General features: G+C 47.3%; 1 protein-coding gene and 1 long non-coding RNA gene across 3 annotated transcripts in view; one reads left to right on the plus strand and one right to left on the minus strand.

The window, feature by feature from the left end:
- CEP295 (centrosomal protein 295) overlaps nt 1-21623 on the minus strand; it is a 125273-nt gene that overhangs the window by 81842 nt on the left and 21808 nt on the right. Inside the window, exon 3 of the mRNA XM_038762101.1 lies at nt 8771-8879. The gene's annotated coding sequence lies outside the window, so the exon portion shown is untranslated. The remainder of the gene's footprint in view (nt 1-8770; nt 8880-21623) is intronic.
- Nucleotides 12300-21623, plus strand: part of LOC119941583 — a 31413-nt gene continuing 22089 nt past the window's right edge. For both annotated transcript variants that reach the window (XR_005455227.1, XR_005455228.1), the window contains exon 1: nt 12300-12439. This is a non-coding gene — a long non-coding RNA (uncharacterized LOC119941583). The remainder of the gene's footprint in view (nt 12440-21623) is intronic.

Genomic DNA, 21623 nt, shown 5'->3' on the forward strand with positions numbered 1-21623 from the left:
GCATACAGAAGTGAAGTGACTTGCCCAAGGTCACACAGCAGACAAGTGGCGGAGCCGGGATTAGAACCCACGACCTTTGACTCCCAGGGCTGTGCTCTTTCCACTAAGCCAGGCTGCTTCTCACTGCTGTTAACAGTAACAGCAACACTGAGCTGGAGGAGATTTCAAGAGATTAGAAAGCCAGTCAGTAAGATCCAGCGTGGCTCAGTGGAAAGAGCCCGGGCTTTGGAGTCAGAGGTCATGGGTTCAAATCCCGGCTCCGCCACTTGTCAGCTGTGTGGCGTTGGGCAAGTCACTTCCCTTCTCTGGGCCTCAGTTCCCTCATCTGTAAAATGGGGATGAAGACTGTGAGCCCCCCGTGGGACAACCTGATTATCTTGTACCTACCCCAGCGCTTAGAACAGTGCTTTGCACATAGTAAGCGCTTAACAAATACCAACATTATTATTATTATTATTATGGGTTCAAATCCCGGCTCCATCAAGGGTTAGCTGTGTGAGTTTGGGCAAGTCTCTGCGCCTCAGCTACCTCATCTGTAAAATGGGGATTAAGACTGTGAGCTCCCCGTGGGACAACCTGATCACCCTGTAACCTCCCCAGCGCTTAGAACATAGTAAGCGCTTAACAAATACCATCATTATTACTATTATTATCTAAAATGTTGCCAATCTTACAACCCTGCTTTTTGTTGATCATAAACAAGTTGTTTGCTTGGGGTCTGGAGTCTCATCCTCCCTAAACTGCTTCTCCTCCATCCTAGCCCACTTGACTGTATTAAACTGGGTCTCATTTACCCAGTTCCACTTTATACTATTTCTTTATTCCTTCACATCCCCATTGAGAAGCAAGAGAAGCCTGTATTCTTACAGATCAATTCCCTTATTATCATACTGAGTTTCAAAAGCAAAGTAACTTTAAAGCCTTTGTAAATTCTTTATTATCTCTAGGATCTTATTTTCCAATTTTATACTCTTTGCTGGCATTTTGAATTCCCGGGAGGAAAATGTTATCTGAATTCCAAGTATTGTAATAAAAATACATTTTTTTAAACTGGCAATATTGTACTTAAACAAAACAGAAGCCTACAGTGCAAAACTGTTATTTTGAAATATGGTAGGTAGCATACCTTTATCAAGAAAAGAATAAAACTACAAAAATTCCAGAGGCGACTCAAAATTCCAAATCTCGGTTATAATTCAACTGCAAGCCCTAGAATACTAATTAAAATTTGGGGATTCACGTTTTGGCCTCTAATTCTCTAAAGTCCTCTGCTGCAAATACTTTGAATGAGTCAACAGTCTCAACTGATACAGTGCTAGTTAAGTGAAAACTCACTTAGCCAATGACCTCCAAATAACACCCATTCCCAACTCAATCACATTTACTGAGTGTTGACTGTGTGCAGAGCACTGTACTAAGCGCTTGGGAGAGTACAACACAACAATATAATGTACACATTCCCTCCTTCCCCCGGACTGAGCCCCCTCCTTCCTCTCCCCCTCCTCCTCCTCTCCACCCCCTGCCTTACCTCCTTCCATTCCCCACAGCACCTGTATATATGAATATATATGTTTTTACATATTTATTACTCTATTTATTTATTTATTTTGCTAGTACATATTCTATTTATTTTATTTTGTTAATCTGTTTTGTTTTGTTCTCCGTCTCCCCCTTCTAGACTGTGAGCCCACTGTTGGGTAGGGACCGTCTCTATATGTTGCCAACTTGTACTTCCCAAGCGCTTAGTACAGTGCTCTGCACACAGTAAGCGCTCAATAAATACGATTGAATGAATGAATGAATGACTCCTATTTGAACTTTAACCTAGCAGAGAATATCATTGGACAGAATTTGTTTTTAACAATTTTCCCAACATCAGTCAATATGTCTCTTTAGAGCTAAAGAACTCAGCGGAACGCGGAAACCAGAAAGCAACCCCGAACGCTTTCTATTGTTCATTTCCTAACAATTTTCTCAGCGCCGGTCAATAGGTCTCTTTCGGCAAAAAGAAAAGCTCACTTCATTAATGTGCCTTTCTTCTCATCACTCTCCAGCTCCTCTCCCCATCCTGTTATAAACAAGACCATTATAAATTCATAATTTCTCAGTTTCCCATTAAGGGCGGGGCTGTTCCCATCAAGAGGGACCGTTTCAAATCTCCACGCAAAAATAGGCCGATAGATTTTTAGAATAAATAGTCTGAGGATTGCAATCAGAAACTTATTTGCCAAATTAGCTGATCCTCGGACCAATCATCCTGAAGTTTCTAGCCTGTGAGTCATGGAGCAGCTGCCCCAACATATTGGCACGTTTGGTACATTTTTCTCATCAGAAAGTATGTCCCTTTCCACCACGTCCTTACCCCTGACTGATCGTCACCATCTTTATCAGGCAGAATTTATAAGCTGCTCAGAATGGGCTAGACTAGTGCAGGATCTCTCCGATTCATTGCTTCGCTGCTCTTAATGATTGTAGGTTAAGATCCTATACCTCCTCTGATCTCAGCCCTTGTTAACCCCATCCCTTCTTCTCCCCTGCCTAGTGCTCTCTGGAGTCATCATCATCATCATCATCAATCGTATTTATTGAGCGCTTACTGTGTGCAGAGCACTATACTAAGTGCTTGGGAAGTATAAACTGGCAACATATAGAGACATAGGGGAGCCTCAAAGAAGCCCCAGCCCCGACCCTCACCGCACAGTGGGCTTCCTGGAGGAGTGGGAATTATCCGCCACTTCTGGAAAGCCATCTTCTCCAAAGTGGCAGAAAAAAAAAGGACTGATTTGGAAAAGACACAGAGTTCTGCCCGTCTCCACACAGACGCCAAGAACCTCAGGGCTCTGTCGCAATCAGTAAATGGTATTTATTGAGCGCCTACTATGTGCAAAGCACTGGACTAAGCGCTTGGGAGAGTACAATAGAAGAAGCAGCATGGCTCAGTGGAAAGAGTACGGGCTTTGGAGTCAGAGGTCATGGGTTCAAATGCCGGCTCCACCAATTGTCAGCTGTGTGACTTTGGGCAAGTCACTTAACTTCCCTGTGCCTCAGTTCCCTCATCTGTAAAATGGGGATTAAGACTGTGAGCCCCACGTGGGACAACCTGATCACCTTGTATGCCTGCAGCGCTTAGAACAATGCTTTGCATATAGTAAGCTCTTAGCAAATACCATCATTATTATTATTACAATACAACAGAATTAGCGGACACATTCCCTGCCCATAACGAACTTAACAGTCTCCCTATCAGAGTCTAAGATTCGAATCAGGCATCATGAAGAAGAAACCACATGCCTCCCTCTTATCCACACTGTTAAAACTTCATTCTTGCGAAATATGCTTTTACTTTTATATTAACTCATCAAAGGCCCCAAGATCTCTCCATGTCAAACCCGGAAATTTGGAATTCTGTTAAATTTGTATATCTCAAATTAATTTATTAAACATCTTGATTTCCATCCTTCTCCTTGATACTCTTACCTGTCACCAGGTACAGAAGGCTTTCTTTTCATCCATTCACTCTCAGAAGAGAGGGTGTCACTTTGGCAAATCATTAAAATTTACCATTAGATTTAAAGCAAATTAAAGGTTACCTGGCTTACTGGAGTTTGGGTAAGGAAACCTGGGCCTCATCCCCAGAAACCTCCAACTAAAGCCTATTTTACAGGTTAGCAGTCGTCCTTCATTATTACACACATTCACCTAATGGGAACACATTCACATTCATTCTCATTTTCTTTCTCTCTCTCTCTCTTCTTCTGGTTTCTTCCCTCCCTCCAATGCCTTCCAATTTACTCCTTTAATCACCACAGTCATTTCCCAGAGTTGATGAAAAGATTCTCAGTTCCAAATGGATAGAAGTGATGCTCCTAAAATATTCTTCTGCTTCTAATAAAAATGTTCTCCACCAGTTGTTGAGGTGAAAGTTCTCAAAACACCACCCTTCTTGACTTTGCCCTGAAGGTCACTCTAAACATTCTGGTTTCAGAGGAACTAGCAAATTTCATTTGACCCTGGTCTTATAGCTTTACCCTTGGTGTGTGAAAGCATTCTTTCTCCAATTTAGTTCCCTATTTCAAGGCTGTCTGAAGAGCACCATGTGCTCTAATAGCAAGGTCTAAGAATAAGATAATGATGACACAAGTCTATGAAGGGTTTTTTTTCCCAATTCCACGCTTAAGATATCCCCTTTTTCTAGAGTTCGTAAAAGATGTCGTTTGGTTTCCAAACCTTTCCCGACCCACATGCTCAAATGGGTTGGGATTTGGGTACATGGAAAAGATGGATATTTGAAATCCACAAATGACCCGAGTTCTCATTTTAGCTAATGGTTTTAACTCCCTCCAGAGCAAAATCTTTTACCAGACAAAACAGACCTCAGAGAAGAGATAAAGCATACCTCCTAAGTATGTACCCAGGAACCAGAGCCACGTTGAGTCATGAAGAGGCAAAACAAGAAGAAACAAGGCTTGGTGGAAAGAGCACAAGTTTGGGAGTAAGAGGATCTGGGTTCCGATTTCTGCTCCACCATTTGTCTCATCTGTAAAATGTGGATTAAGAATGTGAGCCCTATGTGGGGACAGGGACTGTGTCCAACCCAATTATTTTGTATCTACTCCACCACTTAATAGAGTGTCTGGAACACAGTAAGTGCTTAACAAATATCGTAAAAAAAAAAGCAGGTAAATATCACCTCATTGAAAATGTGCCAGTGTGTCTGAAACCCTTTTAACTTTGCAATAATCCAATTGAAATAGATAAGTATTGAAGACCACTTAACTGAGTTCAGTGTGCTTACTGACTGTTGGTTTGATTTAATGGCTTGGGGTGGATTTTAAAGTTAGCCACGCAGTAAGAACAGTGTCATGTCTTGTCACTTATGAAAAAATGCAACATCCAGTTTTTCTGCCTTCCCTATAGCAGTCTTTTCTAGGAAACAAAAATAGGACACAAACAGCCACAACCATCATCTTTTATTGCTGACCTAAAGACAATGGCTGAGGTATCCTATTTTCTCTACGCTAATGTTCCAGTTTGGCAACAGCCATGCGATTGCAAGATACCTGGCTTCCCCCAGGACATTAACAACCAAGAGTGTAAGCTCCCTGAAGAAACAGTAATTCACTTCACTTCTCTGGGCCTCATCTGTAAAATGGGGATTAAGACCAGGAGCCCACATGGGACAAGGACTGTGTCCAACCTGATTAGCCTGTATCTACCCCCGTGCTTAGTACAGTGCCTCACACATAGTAAGCACTTAGCAAATACTTTTAACAAATTTTTTTAACAAATATTTTTAACAAGTTAAAAAATAGGAGTAGTAGTCATTAAGCCCTTACTATGTGGAGAACACTGTACTGTGGAAGAATGCATAAATGGGAATTAGACAGGATGATTTCTGCCCTTGTGGTAGAGTGAGTGTGTGTGTGTGTGTGTGTGTGTGTGTGTAAGGTGGTTCACAATCTTAAAATAAAAAAGGGGGAGAGGAGTCTGGTGATGGAAACAAAGCTCAGTAGAGTATCGTAGTTAGAGGAGCAGATTTCAGGCTCCTTGTAACTCAGAGTCTATGGTCAAAAACACAGAAGCAGTCGGTGGGGAACATCTTATATGTCTTAATTTTGTATTTCCCAAGATAGTACAATCAATAATAGCATTTATTGAGTGCTAACTCTGTTCAGAGCATTGTACTAAGTGCTTGGGAGGATACAATAGAGCTAGAAGATGTGATCTGTGCTTTCAAGCAGCAGGGAAGTTTACAAGCTAAGGGGCAGTGCACAGCACCCAATGGCTGCATCATAAATATTACTACTATTACTACTACTTTGCACATAGTAAGCGCTTAATAAATTCCATTATTATTATTATTATTATAGATATTTTTAAATTTTACATTTACCATGTAATAAACCACTCAAATTCTTGCAAATTTATTTTAGTCAAGACAGACTGGAGACACATATACGTATCTTCAGAGAGGGGATGGAAAATTCAGCTTCTACCTCTTGGAAGTGACATTATTAAACTGGATCTCATAGTCTGGAATCCAGGAGATCAGAAAAAGAGTCATCCTGTCGTAATGCAGTGCACTGCAACTAGCCCACACTCAATAAATACCATTATCACAACCAGAATTAATGATTATGATAGGGCTATTTATAAAAAGTTGACTTTAGGTAATGGAACTGAGCACGTGGAGGTCTTTCTGAAATTCTTTGGAGAAACCATGGAGCTCTACTCAAAAGACAATTTGAATTTGCGAAGCTACTGCAAATAAACCATAAGGTAGGAAGGGATTATACTCTTATTTCTCAAATACCAATAAACTGCTTTGTAAAGTACCCTGAGATTCTCACAGGAAAGGTGACAGCCAAGTGGGACTATTGACTATCTAACAGTAATGTCAGCTTGATTAAGAAGTTTGTTAATGATGATAAGAAAACTGGCACATTTTCAACTCAAGGTTTAGGTGTAACTGGTATGTGTGCAGTCATTATAAAATATGTTATAGAGCCCAGGAGAGCAGAGAATCTGATTTCTACGGAAAGCATGAATCAGGACGAGAGAGTTGTGGGGTATCTGGAAAAATGTATATTAGTGGCCCAAAGAATAGTTTCAGAAACTAATAGACCCGCAGTGTCAAAAGGTTATTGCAAGAACTAAAAAAATACCTCAGGGTCACGCTGTAATTAAAGTGTGCTCACCCTTAAAGCAAAATGAAAAAAGGATGCTAAAAGCAGATTTTTTTCAAATGTTCAGCCACCTTGCTAAGTAGGACACCTATCTGGACTCTCGGTGTCCTGGGTTCCTCCAGGTCTCCTTTACCACCAAACTTGAGTTCAGCTCTGACCTTCTATCTTTTATGCTGCTTTTGTATTAATATGTGTATTTGAGACTGTGAGCTCCTTGCGGGTAGGGAATGTCACTGTTTATTGTCGTATTGTTCTTTCTTAAGTGCTTAGTACGGTGCTCTGCACACAGTAAGCGCTCAATAAATAGGACTGAATGAATTTGAGAAGCAGTGTTGTGTAGAGGAAACAGCATGACCCTGGGAGTCCGAGGACCTGGGTTCTAATACCAGCTCCACCACTTCTCTGCTGCGTGACCTTAGCCAAGTCATTTCACTTCCTCTGTGCCTCAGTCATCTCATCTGTAAAATGGGGATTAAATCCTACTCCCTCCTACTTAGACTGTGAGCCCCATGTGGAACAGGGACTGTGTCCAAACTGATTAACCTGAATCCGCCCTAGAGCTAGGAACAGTGTTCGGCACATAGTAAGTGCTTAATGAGTACTATAGCTAATTAATTATAATTATAATTTCATCTTTCACACAGTAAGCGCTCAATAAATACGACTGAATTGAATGAATGAATCTTTCTCCACATTATTTTTAAAATATGAGTCCCTGAAGGGCCAGGGACTGTCTGTCTGAGTCTCACCTGTGTAATTTTTTTCTGGAGTTTAGTAATAATAATAATAATAATGGCATTTATTAAGCACGTAGTATATGCAAAGCACTGTTCTACGTGCTGGGGAGGTTACAAAGTGATCAGGTTGTCCCACGGGGGGCTCACAGTCTTAATCCCCATTTTACAGATGAGGTCACTGAGGCACAGAGAAGTGAAGTGATATGCCCAAAGTCACACAGCTGACAACTGGCGGAGCCGGGATTTGAACCCATGACCTCTGACTCCAAAGCCCGGGCTCTTTCCACTGAGCCACGCTGTTTAGTACAGTGTTCTGCACACAATAAGTACTTAGTGAATGCTATTACTATTATTACTACTGCTACGATTACCAAAAAACATCAGTCACATAAATGTTAATACTCCTGCTTCAGCTTTGGGATTCAGTAACCCAAATAGTGTAAGAACCAAAGGGGAAATTCAGTTTTCCAATATGAGCTGTGAGAATTTGCTCAGAAATGGAACAGAATAAAACAATCTCCATTAAAAGAGATGGAGACAGTAAAGGAACGTGTTCTTTTGACCTGAACCATCCAGGCAGGTGAGACCAGATAACATGATAGTGTAAACTGAGATTTGAAGATTTTTCATCCTCAACCACATGAACTGTAATTCCTTTCTACGACAGAACTATGGTCAGCTCACACTCACCCCTATTTTACGGATGACGTAACTGAGGCCCAGAGAAGTGAAATGACTTGCCCAAGGTCATACGGCAGGCAACTGGTGGAGCCGCGATTTGAACCCAGGTCCTTCTGGCTCCCAGGCCCGTGTGCTATCCACAAGGCACGCTACTTCTCTGAGCAGATACGTCTTTCCCGAAGACAGGCAGTGTGGCCTAGTGGATAGATCCTGGTCTTGGGAGTCAGAGGACCTGGGTTCTAATCCCAACTCCACTACTAGCCTGCTGTAAGACCTTGGACAAGTCACTTAAATGCTCTGTGCCTCAGCTTCCTCATTTGCAAACTGGGGATTTAATACCTGTTCTCCCTTCCCCGTAGACTTGAGTCCCACGTGGGCATCAAATCTACTCCAGCGCTGATTATAAGGCTTGGCACAGAGCGGTACGTTTACAAATATCTCTTTTTTTTATTATTAGGTCAAACTTGTGACTCAGGTAGGGGAGAGGAGGCAGTGAACTGTCAGCTCTAGAGAAGGGAACTGAGGAAAGGGGGAATTGGTGGTAGGAGGGGAGGCTTGTGGAAGCAGTTTGAACCCCTTAAGCCTTATAACACCAGGAAAACCCCCTCCCCCTCTGGTCCTCACTCAAATTCAGTGGTTTGTGAGTCCCCAACTGTTTCTACTCACTGTTTTCCGGTTTCTGACTTCTTGTTCAAGGCTCCGAAGGCTTCAACCCATCTGCTCCTGATGATCCTTTGTGTTTTAAGGTAACTTGGGCCATCCAGATGTGGGAAATCTGCTGAAAGGAAACTCCATTAGAAAAAAAAACCCAACTTGTCCCCAGAATATCATTTGCTGGTACCCTAAATTAAGTATATTTTTAGGGTAAGATTTGGAGTGAAGCATGACCAGAAATCCCACTTTTACCACTTTTTTAGTTCCCTCCCATTCTGAAAAACTCGGTAAGATCCACATTTTTAAAAATGCCATTTAAGTTCCCTTAATAAGTACTAAGTCCTGGGGTAGACATAAGCTCATCAGCTTGGACACAGTCCCTGTCCCACGTGGACTTAATCCCCATTTTACAGATGAGGTAACTGAGGCACAGAGAAGTAAAGTGGCTTTCCCAAGGTCCCTCAGCAGACAAGTGGCAGAGTGGGGATTAGAACCCAGGTCCTTCTGGCGCCCGGGTCTGTGCTCTATCCAATAGGCCACACTGCTTCCACTTAGAGCCCCTTCCTTCCTCTCCCCCTCGTCCCCCTCTCCATCTCCCCATCTTATCTCCTTCCCTTCCCCACAGCACCTGTATGTATGTATATATGCTTGTACATATTTATTACTCTATTTATTTATTTATTTATTTATTTTACCTGTACATATCTATTTATTTTATTTTGTTAGTATGCTTGGTTTTGTTCTCTGTCTCCCCCTTTTAGACTGTGAGCCCACTGTTGGGTAGGGACTGTCTCTATATGTTGCCAACTTGGACTTCCCAAGCGCTTAGTCCAGTGCTCTGCACACAGTAAGCGCTCAATAAATACGATTGATGATGATGATGATGATGACTGCAGCTGCTAAACAACTGATCTTTGGGGTGGTGAATTGGTGTTTCCTGTGGGAGCGGACAATGCGTTTTCCACGGACTGCTCGGAATGGCCGATTCTGGGGCACCCGGTTGCCCGTGACTTCTGCCAGCCCCTGCCCGTGGCTCACCAATGCCCGGAAGCGGGTGGGGGTGTTTGTTAAGTGCTTACTATGTGCAAAGCACTATTCTAAGCGCTGGGGAGGTTACAAGGTGATCAGGTTGTCCCACGGGGGGGGGGGGGGTTCACAGTTTTAATCCCCATTTTACAGATGAGGGAACTGAGGCACAGAGAAGTTAAGTGACTCGCCCAAAGTCACACGGCTGACAGTTGGCGGAGCCGGGATTCGAACCCATGACCTCTGACTCCAAAGCCCGGGCTCTTTCCACTGAGCCACGCTGTTCCTCCAAGAGTAGGGAAGAGTAAGGCAGAGGGAGGAAGAGACAACATAGGAAGGGAGAGGAAGGAGGAGGAAGAGAAGGGGGGAGAGAGAGGAGGAAAGAGGGAAGAAGAGAAGGGGGAGAGAGAGGAGGAAAGAGGGAAGAAGAGAGGGGGGAGAGGAAAGAGGGAGGAAGAGGCAGAAAACAGAGGCAGGGACAGGAAGGAGGAGAGAAGAGGGAGAGTAGGAGAGAAAGGAGAGAAGAGGGAGAGTAGGAGAGAAAGGAGAGAAGAGGGAGAGTAGGAGAGAAAGGAGGGAAGAGGGACAGTTGGAGAGAAAGGAGAGAAGAGGGAGAGTAGGAGAGAGGAGGGAAGAGGGAGAGTAGGAGAGAGAAGAGAAAAGAGGGAGAACGACAGGAAGGAGGATGAAGGAGGTGGGTAGGAAAGAAAGGAGGGCAGAGGGAGGAAGAGATAGAGATCAGGAGAAGGGACAGGAAGGAGGGCAAGGAAGAGGAGGAGGAAGAGAGCAGGGGAAGGGAGAGGGAGGAGGACGAAGAGGGAGGAATAGAGAGTAGGAGAGAGAGGAGAGAAGAGGGAGAAAGACAGAAAGGAAGAGGAAGAAGGTGGGGAGGAGGGAGAGGAGGGAAGGGGAGGGAGAGGAAGGAAGAGATAGCAGGAAGGAGGAGGAAGATGGAGGGGAGGAGAGAAAGGAGAGAAGAGGAAGGAAGAGATGGGAAGGAGGAGGAGGAAAAAGGAGGGTAGGGAAGAGGAGGGCAGAGGAGGGTGGCTAGATAGAGCAAGGCAAGGGACAAGAAGGCAGAAGAAGGACAGTAGGAGAGGAAGGAAATGACAGAGAGCAGAAGGGACAAGAAGGAAGAAGGAGAGTAAGAGAGGGAGGGGGCAGGGGGAGGAGAAAACAGAGAGCAGGGAAAGGGACAAGAAGAAGAAGGAGAGTAGGAGCGGGAGGAGGGCAGAGGGAGGAGGAAACAGAGCAAGGGAAGGGACAAGAAGAAGAAAGAAGGAGAGTAGGAGAGAGGAGGGCAGAGGGAGGAGGAAACAGAGCAGGGGAAGGGACAAGATGAAGAAGGAGAGTAGGAGAGTGGAGGGAGGTTGGTAGAGAGGGCAAGGAAAGGGACAAGAAGGCAGAAGAAGGAGAGTAGGAGAGGGAGGAGGAAACAGAGAGCAGGGGAAGGGACAAGAGGGAAGAAGAAGGAGAGTAGGAGAGAGGGCGGAGGGCAGAGGGAGGAGAAGACAGAGAGCAAGGGAAGGGACAAGAAGAAGTAGAAGGAGGAGGGTGGGAGAGAGGGTGGAGGGCAGAGGGAGGAGGAAACAGAGAGCAGGGGAAGGGACAAGAAGAAGAAGGAGAGTAGGATAGAGGGTGGAGGGCAGAGGGAGGTGGCTAGAGACGGCAAGGGAAGGGACAAGAAGTAGAAGGAGAGTACGAGAGGCGGGAGGAGACAGAGCAGGAGAAGGGACAAGAAGAAGGAGAGTAGGATAGAGGGCGGAGGGCAGAGGGAGGTGGCTAGAGACGGCAAGGGAAGGGACAAGAAGTAGAAGGAGAGTAGGAGAGGTGGGAGGAAACAGAGAGCAGGGGAAGGGACAAGAAGAAGAAGAAGAGTAGGAGAGGGTGGAGGGCAGAGGGAGGAGGAAACAGAGGGCAGGGGAAGGGAGAAGGAGAAGAAGAGAGAGGAGGAGGAGGAGGGTAGGAGAGAGGGCAGGGGGAGGAGGAAACAGAGGGCAGGGAGAGGGAGAAGGAGGAGAAGAAGGAGGAGGAGGAGGGTAGGAGAGAGGGCAGGGGGAGGAGGAAACAGAGGGCAGGGAGAGGGAGAAGAAGAAGGAGGAGGAGGAGGAGGAGGAGGAAGGTAGGAGAGGACAGGGGGAGGAGGAAACAGAGAGCAGGGGAGGAGGAAACAGAGAGCAGGGGAAGGGGAGAAGGAGGAGGAGGGTAGGAGAGAGGGCGGAGGGCAGAGGTGGCGGGTGGGTCAGAGGCGCGGTTGGGGGGGCCGGGGGGCCGGGGGGCCGGGGTTGTCCGGCAGAGGGCGTCCCGGGGCCGGGCCCGAGCTGGGCGGAGCGGCCCGCGCACAGTGGGCACACAACACAACACAACAACACAGCACAACGCGACACCGCACGGCACGGCACAACCCGCCCACCGAGCCCGGGCCGGGCGGCCCAGCGGGGGCACCGACGGCACCCCACCACACACACACACAGAGACACACACACACACACACACACACACACAGACACACACACACACAGACACACACACACACACACACAGAGCGGGGACACCGAGGACACCGACACCGGAGCCGCCGCCGCCGCCTCTGCCACCGCCGCCTCCCCCCGGCCGGCCGGCCGGCGCTGGGGCTGTCGGCGGGCAGAGCCCCAGGTGAGCGCCCCGGGCGGGGGGGGGGCAGACAGACACAGGGGGGACAGAGGGGGGACGGGGGCATCGGGGGGGGGGGGACAGGAAGGGCGGCGGGAAAGTTGCGGGCCGGGCCGGGCCGGGGGCGGGGCGGAGTTGCAGGGCCCGGGAAGTTGTCGGGAGAGGAAGTCAGGGACGGCAGGAAGGAGGGAGGGGGCAGCGCCCCGCGGACCCCCTTCCCTTCCCCTCCCCTGCCCTGCCCTCCTCCGGCTCGCTGTCTTTCCCTCCGACCCGTCCCCCTACCCCCGGTCCTCCTGCCTGTCTCCCCGTCCCCCTGCCCCCCTGCTCCTCTGTCCCCCCGTCTCCCTGCCCCCCTGTCCCCCTGCCCCCCTGCTCCTCTGTCCCCTCTGTCCCCCTGCCCCCCTGTCTCCCCGTCCCCCCCGTCCTCCTGCCCCCCTCTCTCCCCGTCCCCCTGTCCCCCTGCTCCTCCTCTGTCCCCTCTGTCCTCCTGCCCCCTGTCTCCCCGTCCCCCCTGCCCCCCCGCCCCTCTGTCCCCTCTGCCCTCCTTCCCCCGCGTCCCCTTGCCCTTCTCCCCCCCCCCCCCCCCGGTGTCTCCCTTCGGTCCCCGCCGGGGTGTCCCTTTCCCACCCCCAGTCTCCCTCTGTCTCTCGCTCCGTCCCCCCCGCCCCCCGTCCTTTCCGATCCACCCCCCTCTCCCTCCTCCCCAGAAATTCATCTTCCTACATCGCCCTCCCCCAGATCCCCCTCCGCCAGCCAATTCTCCCTCCAGATCCCTCTCCCTTCCCCCAGACCCCCCCTCATTCCCATAGATCCCCCTCCTCCAGATCCCGCTCCCCCAGATCTTCCACCCCCAATTCTCCCTCCAGACCTCCCTCCCTTCCCCCAGATCCCCCTCCTTCTCCCGGATCCCCTTTCCCCAATTCTCCCTCCCTCCAGATCTCTCTCCCTCCCTCTCCCAGATCTCCCTTCCTCCCCCAGATCTCCCTCCCTTCCTCCCCCAGATCTCTTTCCCTCCCTCTCTCCCCCAAGATCTCCCTCCCTTCCTTCCGTCAGATCTCCCTCCCTCCCTCCCCACGTCTCCCTCTCTCCCCAGTCCTCCCTTCCTCCCCCAGATCTCCCTCCCTCCCCTGCTTTCCCTCCCTCCCCTGCTTTCCCTCCCTCCAGATCTCCCTCCTCTCATGGTCTCTCGGCCCATCCAATCTCCGATCCCCCCCATCACTGCCACAACCTCCCCATCCCTTCCTAACACCTACCTCTTCCCCGCCCAAATCCTCCGTCTCCAATCTCCAGTCTTCTCCCGTTCTACCTACCCTCCTGCCCCATCTTCCTGTCCCCCAACTTCCCCCCATCAGTCACCCCTCACACCCCCATTGTCTCCCTCCTTTTAGGCCTCTTCACATCTTGCTCTTCCTGAGTCTCCCACAGTCTCTCTCTCTCTCTCTCTCTCTCTCTCTCTCTCTCCAACCACAGCCTCCTCCTTCCCACTGTCATCCTCTCCCCTTTCCTTCTGCCTCCCGTCTGTCCTTTGCTAAGCCTCGATAGAAGCAGCTGCTGCGTCCTAAGGGCAAACCCCGAGGGTGGATGCAACTCCAGGTGTTACAGGAGCTTCTTTTGAGGTCCAGGAACTGTGCCGGAGAAGTCTCCCACAGGGCTCAGCTTCTCAGTTGAGGATGGCAGGCCGTAGCTCCTTCAGGAACCCACAGTTGAAATGTTTCCTCCCTCTTTTCTCCGTCTCCTCCACCATCCCGGCCCCTTCAAAGCTTCACTTAACCCTGGCCGCCTCCAGTTCCCTCTTCCGTAGTGATGTACCCGAGGAGATAGATTAGAGCTGGTGTGAATGTTGGGAAATATTGTGGAGCGCTCCAGTATTCCCAAAGGTAAAAGTGCCCTGTTTGATTTTAATCCGAGAGAGCCACTTTGTAGAGCTGCACAAACACCAGCTCTTCCGACTCTCCCTGTCCCCCACCCCTACTTCCCCACAGCTAGTGACCCTCCCTTCGGGTGCGAAAACCTATCCCATGCAGGAAAACAGTTCTCACGGTTTGGGGTTTTCCTACCCTTTTCATTTATTCATTCAGTCGTCTTTTTTGAGCGCTTACTGTGTGCAGAGCACTGTACTGAGTGCTTGGGAAGTACAATTCAGCAACAGAGACAATCCCTGCCCACAGTGGGCTTACGATGTAGAAGGGGGGAGACAGACATCAAAACAACGGGCATCGGTAGCATCATTATAATTAAATAGAATTATAGATATATGCACATCATTAATAAAAATAAACAGAATTATAACTATAAATATGTACATATATACACAAGAGCCGTGGGGCGGGGAGTGGAGGTAGAGCAAAGCATTTTACCATCCCAATTCCCACAGGTGTGGTGAGGACACGTCAGTGAGACCAGAACTGCGCCCCGAGATTGTAGACCAACTGGGTTTGTTCTGGTGGAGATTGGTGGAGCATTTTAGTCACAAGTGGCTCTGGAGATGCTGGATGTTTAATGCCCCAGTAGCGTGCTAGAACCATCCGTGCCTCTGCTGAAAGCCTGTCAGGTGATAATGGGGCTGTGAAGGTTGTTGATGCCGGCTTTTCCCAAACAGGCACGAACAGGATTCCTACTCAAGAAACCACATCTTGCTCGTTAGATCTAAGGACAAAATTCCAGACTGGGGGAGTTGTGAAATGCTGGAATGTGTTCCCTAGGAAGGATGTGGATTCTCCTCCTTGTTAGTTCCTTAAAAATAAGATTGGTCAGCCGTGCAGATCGGAGCCCGGGGCCGGAAGGGGGAAGAGTTAAAAAAAAAAATTGAAACAACATTTTAAAGAAACTAGGTTGGGCTCGAGAACACCTACTTCAGCACCTCTTTAGGGGAACACTGCTATCAGAATCAGCATCCCAGTTCCTATTTCCAAGAGGTGGGAGCACTGATTAAAATCTTGGGTGGGTCTGAACGGGTAGCCGTAATTGTGGTATTTGTTAAGCGCTTACTATGTGCCAGGCACTTTTGGGTGGATGCAAGCAAGTCACGTTGGACACAGTCCTTAGGTAGAGTCTATCTTGGATGGATCCCCAGATAATGATGCTGCCCTACTAATAATGACAGTATCTGTTAAGCGTTTACTATGTGCTAAACCCTGAGGTAGATAAAAGAGAATCGGATTGGACACGGTCCCTTCCCTACCCAGAGCTCGCGAGGTTGTTACTTGCTGAAAGCCTCCTAGAGGGTCAGTGGCAAATCTGGGACTAGAACACAATAATGATTATTGTTACTATGGCATTTGTAAAGCACTTAATATGCGCCAAGCACTGACTGAGTTCTGGGGGCAAATTCAAGACAGTCGTTGGACACAGTCCCTGTTCCACGTGGGAGTCACAGTCTGAATTGGAGAGAGAAGGATTTAATCCCCATTTTACAGATGAGGAAACCGAGGCCTAGAGAAGTTAAGTGACTTGCCCAAGGCCACAATCGGAAGACCCGGGATTAGGACCCAAATCCTCTGAATCCCAGGCCCGTGCTCCTTCCCCTAAGCCACATTGCTTCCCATCATGATCCCTGCCCTCAAGGAGCCAGGGTAGTGCATGTGGAAATGTGTGTAGTCAAGAGAGCAAATAAAATAATAACAACAGTGACGCACTGTCATCAAAAATATTCACTGAGCAGTCCTTCTTTCATTCAATCGTCTTTATGAGTGCTTAGTAGGTGCAGAGCACTGTATTAAGCGTTTGGGAGAGTACAATGCAACAATAAACGGACACATTCCCTGCCCACACCGAGATCAATCAATCAACCGAGATGATAGTCTAGAGGATCTAACTTGTGTGCAGAGCATTGCACCTCCTTTCATCTCCTGTCTTCCCTCCTCCACTCATCATCATCATCATCAATCGTATTTATTGAGCGCTTACTATGTGCAGAGCACTGTACTAAGCGCTTGGGAAGTACAAATTGGCAACATATACAGACAGTCCCTAATCACCCCCCACCCACCGCTGACCCCTCCCCAGCTCAAATGGGGATCTTGAACCAATTGAGGAAGGGAGTGGGGAGAGGAAAGCAAGAATCCTTGATCATTCTCAGGAGTCGTGTTCTCCCTAGACCTTTGTACCATTTTTATTAATGCCCTTTTCTCTTTCATCAGTCAGTTTTCCACTTTTATTGATTGCTTCTTGGAATCGAAACTGTGGCCATTGATCCCCCCCGCCGCCACCCCGAGTTTTGGGTAGAGGTTCATGGTTCATTTTCCCCATCTGCTTAAAGGAGCTTTCCACCTGCAAAGTTCCACTTAGAGTGCTGAAGTCATACCTTTTGCCAGTTTTACATTTAATAGACATGAATGGATAGAATATTGATGTAGATCACCAGGAAGTTCATCTGTAAGGTGGAAGCCAGGAATAGAAAGTTAAGCATGAACTTGTATCATCTCAGAAACTTCCCGGTCAAAGCGGAGAAGCAGGGTGGCTCAGTGGAAAGAGCTCGGGCTTTGGAGTCAGAAGTCATGGGTTCAAATCCTGCCTCCGCCAAATAGCTGTGTGATTTTGGGCAAGTCACTTAACTTCTCTGGGCCTCAGTTACCTCATCTGTAAAATGGGGATTATGACTGTGAGCCCCCCGTGGGGCAACCTGATCACCTTGTAACCTTCCTAGCCCTTAGAACAGTGCTTTGCACATAGCGCTTAATAAATACCAAAATCATTATTATTATTATTATTATTATTAAAGTTACTTGGGATCCGAGGGAGTTTGCGAAAGCCGTATTAACGGTGTGGCATGCCGGCTGCTTACACTGTTCTGTGGCTTGGGGAGAGGCTGAAATGGAGATGTGAGATGACCGCTGTTGCTTCTACCCAAGATGAGAGTGGCTGATTTGAGCATTATCTGTGTGTGTGTGTGTGTGTTCAATTTTAAAATTGCATCCTTCACAAAATTGCCATAGGGCTAAAGCACAGAAAGCTAGCACATTAATTAAAATGAGTTAAAACATTAGAGAACAACACATGTCTTATACTCGTTTAACAGCTTCAATCAGTAAAGGACCAACACCAAATAGTAGCCTTCGAGCCATCCCACTTGGGAAGATTAATTCATTCAATCGTATTTATTGAGCGCTTACTATGTGCAGAGCACTGTACTAAGTGCTTGGGAAGTACAAATTGGCAACATATAGAAACGGTCCCTACCCAACAGCGGGCTCACAGTCTAGGCCAGCTAGAAGGAGCCGTAGAAAATATTATAGATAAATACGGTGCTTTGCGCACCGTGGATGCTCAGGAAATACCATCAAGCGCACAGTACAGTGCTCTGCACACAGTAAGCGCTCAATAAATACGATTGAATGAATGAATTGATTGAATAAGGATAGAAACCCTCCAACCTGTGTCATCTTGCTCAAACCCATCCAGAAGATGGAGCCCTTTATCTAAATCAATCACTGATATTTATTGAGTGCTCACTGTGTGCAGGACATTGTACTAAGTAATACTAATAATGATGATGGCATTTATTAAGCGCTTACTATGTGCAGAGGACTGCTCTAAGCGCTGGGGAGGTTACAAGGGTCATTTAACACAGTCATCTGTTTTCTCCATAGCCTTGAGGGAGTTAAACACTACATTCTGCCTGCTGAAAGTGCTTGGGGAAGCACGACATAACAGAGTTGGTAGACGTCATCCCTGCCAGCAAGAAGCTTAGAGGGGAGACAGACATTAAAGTAGATTAGGAAGAGGGGAAATAGAAGAATAAAGGAATATTTGCATAAGTGTTGTTGGGGTGGAGTGAATATCTAAGTGCTAAGGGGGTTATTAGCTAAGTGCTAATATTAGCTAAGTGCTATTAGCTAAGTGCTAATATCTAAGGGGAGAGAATATCAAAGTGCTTAAGGGGTATGCAGACAAGGGCATACCCTTTATCTAGCTAGGAGAAGGAGGGTCCCTTCTACCCTAATTGCCCCCCAGCTCTTCCCAGGCAAAAACCCATTACCCCAATCCACTGATCCCTGTTGAGAAGTAATAATAATAATGATAATAATGGCATTTATTAGAAGCTTACTATGTGCAAGGGACTGTTCCCGATTTGCTTGTATCCATCCCAGCGCTTAGTATAGTGCCTGGCGCATAGTAAGCGCTGAACAAACACCACGATGATGATTATTATTGTTACTCTGGAGGAGGAAGGGAAAGGAGGGCAGCAGGATGGTCCCACAAATCCCGACTTATCGAGAGGAAGATGTTTTTGGGCCCGGATAAAAGTTGGGCACAACATGCCAATGGAGTGATTGAGGCTTTGTCAGCATCCGAAGAGGATTCTCGGAGGGTCATTTTTGGAGAAAAGTCCATTTTAAGGCTTTATCTCTGCCAGTGTAGCCAGCAGAGGATCTAACTACAGGAGGTGTGGGATGGTTGCTCTGTCTTTCTAAGCAGGTAGAAAAGTTGAAAGGGGAATTAGTAAGAATTGAAAACCGGGTGGTGGGTGAAATATATTAGGTGTGGATTTTTTATGGCACGGGTCCAATTTCCATCAGGCACTACCGATTTCGTGGGCTTTCAGGTGAGACTTTGAAGTTCTTTAGCTCCGGGCAGATTTACGACTGGTGGTGGTGGTGGCTTCCAGAAAGAATTTCCTCAGGGTGTACATACTCTAAGGAAATGCAGTTCCAGATGAGGGTTTGTTGTGGCCAGTGCCAGAGTTTTCTTGAAAATTTTATAAGATTCAGTCTCTGTGAAAGTACTTCTGAGAACACTAAAGAGGCTAAATAAGAAATTAAAACTGAAAATGTCTTTATTCATCTTCCTGAACTTCAGAACAAAGGTAATTAAAAAATGATGGGGACTTATATTTAAATTTTTTTTCCACTATCAGTTTTTTTCTTTTCCTTTTCCCCTCAATACAGTACTTCGGTATCACACTGACTTTGACTCCCTCTTTGTTCTGATTTTATTTCACTAATTTTGACTCCCTCTTTGTTCTGATTTTATTTCACCCAGTTCTGAGTGTCTGTACTTCATTTTTCTGCCCACCACGTTCTAGATTCTTTTGTCTTACATTTTGTGAGAACTTTCTCTTCTTCAGGTTTGCCTGACTCTTCCCATTTCAGCGCTCATCTCCAAGGACTTGATCTTGCTTTTGAAACAGTGCGTTCTATATTGACAGTCTTCTTTAGTGAAACAAATTTGCGTACTTCACTTTCTTGCCCTAGAAGGCTCCCGCGTTTTGGGTAGAGCCCCCCAAACCGGCATCAGGCCATCACCCTCCTTCCTGCAGATCCCAGGCTTTTCCCCAGACTGTGTCTCTTGCGCCCAAGAGCAGCGGGAGCGGTGGTTTAAATGGTATTGATTATGTGCCAAACGCTGTTTTAAATGCTGGGGTAGACACAAGTCAATCAGGTTGGATACAGTCCCTGTCCCACGTGGGGCTCACAGTCTAAATAGGAGAGAGCAGGGTTTAATCCCCAGTTGATGATGAGGTAACTGAGGCATAGAGAAAGTTAAATGACTTGCCCAAGGTCACTCAGCAGACAATCGGTGGAGCCAGGATTAGAACAAAGGTCCTCTGTCACCCAGGCCTGTGCTCTTTCCACTAGTCCACGCTGCTTCCCCGAATTAAGTGATCCATCCTCGCTGCTCCTGAAAGATTGAGTTAAGTCAATGTGCAGCCAAGATTGCTAGTGTGAGGTGGGAATTTTCCCTCTCCATAATCCAAGGGGGACTGAGGTTACTCATCCTGAACATATGCGATTCGAAGGGCGAGGGTGGTTTGCTCCGAGATGTTAGAAACAGCAGCAGCAGTGTTTATTGAACCTACACTCTTAACGAGGGCAACCAAAATATTGAAACCTCAAGTGGTCAAAATAAATAATCGAGTAAATGTTGTTTACCTGAGTGCTAAACACGGTGCATATAAATTCATAAATGCTAGTTTTGGCTGAGCGGATGATCTTTTTTACGGTATTTAAGTGCGTACTTTTTGCCAGATACTGAACTAAGCACTGGGGTAGATACAAGCTAATCAGGTTGGACGCAGTCCACGTCCCACATGGAGCCCTCAGTCTTAATCTCCATTTTATGGATGAGGTAACTGAGACACGGAGAAGTGAAGTGACTTGTCCAAGATCACATAGGGCAGATAAGTGGCAGAGTGAGGATTAGAACCCAACAATCCTCCCAGGCCCCTAGGACATGCTGCTTCTCTCTAAGCCAGGCTCATTGATCTGATCTGATCTGACTAAGGGTGCTGGGAAATCCCTCAGGGAAGACTTGTTGGAGGAGGTGGGATTTTAGGAGGGATTTAAATGTGGAGATTGCTGCTATCTGTTGTGTGGGAAGGAAGTCCCAAGCCTGGGAGAACAGTGTCAGGGAAGTAGGAGTTTCAGCTAGAAGGCCGGCTTGCAAGACGCGAAGAGAGCTCATAGGTAAGGTGGGGCCGGGTTGGAGGGAGTTGTTGGTTGATGTGGGGATCCATAGGAAGCCATCAGGGGGTTTTCATTCATTCATTCATTCATTCAAGCGTATTTATTGAGCGCTTACTGTGTGCAGAGCACCGTACTAAGCGCTTGGGAAGTCCAAGTTGGCAACATATAGAGACGGTCCCTACCCGACAGCGGGCTCACAGTCTAGAAGGGGGAGACAGACAACAAAACAAAACATATTAACAAAATAAAATAAATGGAATAAATATGTGCAAATAAAATAGAGTAACAAATCCGTACAAACATATATACATATATACAGTTGCCAGCTGTGTGACTTTGGGCAAGTCACTTAACTTCTCTATGCCTCAGTTACCTCATCTGTAAAATGGGGATTGACTGTGAGCCCCATGTGGGACAACCTGATCACCTTGTATCCCCCCCAGTGCTTAGAACAGTGCTTTGCACATAGTAAGTGCTTAACAAATGCCATTATTATTATTATTATTATTATTATATACAGGTGCTGTGGGGAGGGGAAGGAGGTAAAGCGGGGGGATGGGGAGGAGGGGGAGAGGAAGGAGGGGGCTCAGTCTGGGAAGGCCTTCTGGAGGAGGTGAGCTCTCGGGCTTGGAAGGGAGGAAGAGAGCTAGCTTGGTGGATGTGCGGAGGGAGGGCATGCCAGGCCAGGGGGAGGACGTGGGCTGGGGGTCGATGGCGGGACAGGCGAGAACAAGGCACGGTGAGGAGATTAGCGGCAGAGGAGCGGAGGGTGCGGGTTGGGC

Source organism: Tachyglossus aculeatus, chromosome 20, assembly GCF_015852505.1.
Source record: "Tachyglossus aculeatus isolate mTacAcu1 chromosome 20, mTacAcu1.pri, whole genome shotgun sequence".
Taxonomy (NCBI): domain Eukaryota; kingdom Metazoa; phylum Chordata; class Mammalia; order Monotremata; family Tachyglossidae; genus Tachyglossus; species Tachyglossus aculeatus.